This window comes from Musca autumnalis, unplaced genomic scaffold, assembly GCF_047663935.1.
Source record: "Musca autumnalis isolate F117 unplaced genomic scaffold, ASM4766393v1 scaffold_2, whole genome shotgun sequence".
NCBI classification, from domain to species: Eukaryota; Metazoa; Arthropoda; class Insecta; order Diptera; family Muscidae; genus Musca; species Musca autumnalis.
In genome coordinates, this window is record NW_027411755.1 from 245,171,823 (window position 1) to 245,176,949 (window position 5,127).

The 5,127-nt window shown below is 33.6% G+C and overlaps 1 long non-coding RNA gene across 1 annotated transcript; it reads right to left on the reverse strand.

Moving 5' to 3' along the window:
- Positions 1-783: 783 nt before the first annotated feature.
- On the reverse strand, positions 784-2,661 carry LOC141393379 (uncharacterized). The gene is made up of 2 exons (XR_012410078.1): positions 1,443-2,661; positions 784-1,388 (listed from the first exon to the last, which is right to left on the reverse strand). It is a non-coding gene; the product is annotated as an uncharacterized lncRNA (long non-coding RNA).
- Positions 2,662-5,127: the final 2,466 nt, after the last annotated feature.

The following is a 5,127-nucleotide window of genomic DNA, read 5'->3' on the forward strand; positions in this document are numbered from 1 at the left end:
TTATAGGTGTGTACGATAACTTCGCAAGTAAAAAGTACTTGCAAGCACTCAGCAAGTTCTCAGTAACGTCTCTCCACCAATTTTACTCTCTCGAAGCAAAAAATTTGCAGATTGTTATCGAACAGCAATTTGCAAAAACTTGCAAGAAGTCAGCTGATTTGATAAACAAGAAGTTGGCGGAAAAGATTAAATTTAACGGCTTATCTTTCCTTTACCCACTCACCTCAGAAAATTATGAAAAAATTACCACAGATAGTGCTTTTTATCCCGATTCCAACCATGTATTGCTTTTGTTGCGGAAATGTATACTTCCCGAGATATGGGCCTCCAAAGTTCCACAAAGTCCCTTGTATAAAATGTTGGCAAACCACCGCAGAAAATTATGAAAAAATTACAACAGATAGTGCCTTTTATCCCGTTTCCAACCATGTATTCCTTTGTTGCGGAAATGTATACTTCCCGAGATATAGGCCTCCAAAGTTCCACAAAGACCCTTGCATAAAATGTTGGCAAACCACTGCAGAAAATTATGAAAAAATTACCACAGATAGTGCTTTTTATCCCGTTTCCAACCATGTATTCCTTTTGTTGCGGAAATGTATACTTCCCGAGATATAGGCCTTCAAAGTTCCACAACGGCCCTAGTATAAAATGTTGGCAAACCACCGCAGAAAATTATTAAAAAATTACCACAATAGTGAAGTATACATTTCCGCATCTGTGGTAATTTTTTCATAATTTTCCGCGTTGGGTCGGTAAAGGAAAGGAGTTCCAATTTAACAATTTGAAGGTGTCTACCATTTTTTTTATTTTCCATTTAAAATTCTTCTTCGATCCATAAAATATTGTACACACTTAACTGCTATATTATTTGATTTTGTGTCAACAGATGTGAAAATAATCTTCTCTCCTTCTCTGGCCTTTCCTACATCTTGTTCTGAGTGCGAGAATGCGGATTGGATTATGACAATAGTTTGTGAGATAGGGCAACACGGAAATCCAAGACAGGAAATTCCAATGGTGTTGTAGCTTGTGCCTTCAAATATAGTGGCTCTCCTTCCACGTTCTTATTGGATAGTGGTCGATTGACTTATGCAGGCAAACCCGTTGACTTGACTTGCGCCAATGATCCGGAACTGAGTTCCATCCGGCTATCGTGTTAAGGCCTCGGTACATAAGCTGGCTGAAAGCATTTCTGCCTCTTATGTGACGATGCCCTTAGTGTTGCTACAACTATAATTCCCTTTCCAATGCGCAAATATAAAACATACTGGAACGCAGTGCGATGTTTGGCATACATATTTATTGATATCGTTGGGAATACCTGGCCGTCTACATTGTGTTTCTCCTACTCCATGGATGCACTGCTTTTTGCTGAGATTTGATACCTTTAAAATAAAAAAATAGTCACCAGCAAGTACAAAATACGTTATTTTACTTACATTACCGTTTTCCATAATTTATTTAATATTTTTTCCCTTTTTGATATCTATTTACTTTAATAGCCAAACGTTTGTTTATGTTTTGCCAAGAAGTCCGCCACAAAACATTCGAATTTAAATCAGCTGATCTTCTTCTTCTTCTTTTATTTGCCCATCCGTTGTTCGGATATAAGCGATCATACATTAAATCGTTTTACAATAATTATATTACATTTCAGAACAAATAAATATTTTCTTATATATATTTTTGTTATTTATATTGTCGGCAGTTCTCTATTTTTGGCCGCCCTAAACAAGTTCCTTTCGTCATCGTAGCCAGTCCAATCTTGAATATTTTTAAGCCAGGAGAGTTCTCTTCTTCCTCTACTGGGTCTTCCTTCAATTTTCCCTTTGAGAATTGTTTGGATGAGTTGGTATTTATCATTTCTCATTATGTGGCCGAAATATGAGATTTTCCTATTTTTTATCAGCTGATCAAACTTGCAAATTCTTACAAGAAAAATTTTCCTTGCAAAAACTTGTAAACAAAAGTCGCCAAAACTCCCCAATATTCTCTCACAATTGTCTCCAAATTCTCTCTCTTTTACTTTGCAAGTTTGTTATCGAACAGCATTTTGTAAAAGTTTGTGCAAATTTGCACAAACTTTTGGGTTATCGTACAGACCTTATGTCAGCAATTTCAAAATAAATTTTAAAATTCCAATTTTTCGAAAATTTTCACTTTATTATCATTCTTTTTGGATCTAATTGGATCATGTACCTTGGTCTACTAAAGCCCAAAAGCTTATTGGATCTCCAAAGCTTGACAACCCTGTTTATGTCATTTTTTGCCAACTGGTTGTCAGAGAGTGAAAAATTGAGAGCGCGATGCACAATCAAATGCTGCCTGCAGAACTGCAATGCAATATTTTGTAGCGTAAATGAAAAAAATACGCTCTCCATTTTTTCCATTCATGTATTCATATTTTGCGGCTGATTATATTATATTTTTACGTTATTTAATTTTTATGTGTGCAGTACATACCAATTTATAGTAATTGTAGATTATAGAACATTCTTCGTTGCTCGCTATTTTTCATTTCTTTCGAATATATTTTCATTTCAGTGCAAATTTTAACATGATTTATTCTTCATGTCTGTTTGTGTTTTTTTTTTCTTCAGAGCTTGTTCATTTTCCATCGTACCACCTTTATTTGTTTCCCAACCGCCTACAACATTCACCAGTCGATGTTTGATGGCTCTCTCCCGCCCCTCAAGCAGACAACAAACAAATTAGTGATGCCATAATTGTGTTTATTTCTTAAAATAACGATTTTTAATTTAATTGAATACTTTAGAAAAAAACTAAAATTGATAAGAAATCGTGGGTACATCGATAACTATCACTATACCTGGACTTTATGGCCAAAAAGGCCAAAATATTTAAAGATTAAATACTTAAAATAGTTGAGTCTTCCAGGTTCCAGATGAGTAGTGGAATTCAAGTACACCACTATGTGGGGAGGGTATTATAACTTGGTTTTGGTCAAAAATTTTGTAACGCATCGAAATAATGGTGGTAGACCCATACTTATATACATATGTATACCAAAATGAATGTCTCGACGAGCTGATATCTGGAAGAAGCGTATTGATTTTGGTAATGGTCGGATAATATTTAGGGGTCGAAATGGGCAAAAAACTTATTTGGAGAAAAAGTCAACGTTTTTTTCCAAAGCGGATATCTTATCTTCTATAAATGATATACAAGAAGCAAAACCTGACAATGAAAGCCGAAAATATTACCTTTCGAGCGATGTAAAGTAGGTTGTCGAAGGTGGCCAAACAACGAAGATATTACAATAGTCGCAAATAAAACCCAACTTTTAATTTTTGCGATTTTAATTATAATGACTCCCAGAGAGGAAGAAGCCTATTGAGTTTAGTGATGGTCGGATAATATTCTAATACCCTAGACAGACGGCAGCGTTAATTTGCATTAACTGTCTTAATTCAAATTAATTCGTGCATTATCCACATTCTTAATGCACAAATTCAAAGGAAATTTAAACTGAATTTAGGTATTTCAATATGGCAATGCTGTAAAAGAGAGCCCATATTCGTGTAGGAGGGAGAGCGTATTTATGCTCTGAGACACAATTTGCATTGAAAATCAATTGTCTTTTGTCAAATTTCCATGTTTAAGAAAATAAAAAAGGAAAACAAATCAGAAATTTTCGCGTTTCTTTCAAATAAGTACTGGTCTTTCTCGAGTAGAATGGCAGCTAATCGTTTTAAGCGCCTTCTATTAAATCTATTTTTAAAATTTTTATTTTCACAAGCATTTCATTATACCATACCAATTCTACCATACCAATTCTATCAAAAATAATATCTTCTTCAAATGTTTCGACATTTTTTAATATTAAAAGGACTCAAAAATATCGCGAATAAATTTAATTTATTTTTTCATTATCGTGGTGAAAAGGTCAATGGTAGAAAGTATATTTGTTTCGCATATTTTGGCGAACTTTTGTAAAACTTTATGAAATGGTCTGCTGGGTACAAACAAACAACACAAACAGCTGTTTCATAAATGCAGAAACTATCGTCTGTCAGGGTAAAAAGTTAATTCAAATTAAGGAATTTTTAATGCAAATTAACTCTGCCGTCTGTCTAGGGTATAAAGTCGGAATGGGCAAAAAACTTATGTGGACATAAATGCAACGTTTTATTCTTCTGCGAATATCTCCGCTTTTAGTAGTCGTATTCCAATGGAAGAGAAAAATATCACCTTTATTATGATGCAGAATAGGTTGACGCGCATCCCACTTTCCCATTGTTTTATTTAAATTGTATGGACGAGTATCTCAGCTTTGGTTGGATGCGTTGCAACAATGAAGATATTCTGAGCTTTAAAATGTTTCAGATATTTCTGTTGACAATATTTCAAGGTGGGAGCTTGATAATGAAACTAAACCATCTGATCTTTAAATTAATACAAAATGTGCAATTGGTAAAAATATCTGAGTTATTGCTATTACAATTTTAATATTTTGATGTTTTTACTTTAACGACAAATATCTCTGCTTCTATTTGGTGTGTTAATCAACTTAACTCCGGAATTTTTTGCGAGAAAACTTTAAATTGTTTATGAAAATTATATTTTTGAGACTTTTTAAGCATTTTTAAGAAAAATAATTTTTTTCTCTAAAACTTATAGTTTTCCTGTAGTAGGGCCATCTTTTAAAAGTGCCAAAAATTTTGGAAGGCAATATAGGTGTATTCTTATATGCCAATCTCTGGTTTTTGATTGAGAAACTACTCTTACTACATTCCTAACACCTCTATGATTCTAACATTTTTCATCAAAAATTACAAAAATATACAAGGATAAGATATTTGAACAACAAAAAGGGATGCCAATGGGGTCGCCATTATCTCCCATTATTGCAGATATCGTAATGGAAGAACTACTAGACGAAACGATGAAAAAGCTAAACATATAGCCGAGAATACTTACAAAATATGTGGATGACATATTTTGTATTGTCAAGAAAAATTAAATATACAACACACTGTCAGCACTAAATGCATTTAACAAACAATTGAAATTCACAATGGAGTGTGAATCTAACAAAACACTACCATATCTTGACAGCATAATTCGACGAAAAGGGAACGTAATATTGCTAGATTGGTACCA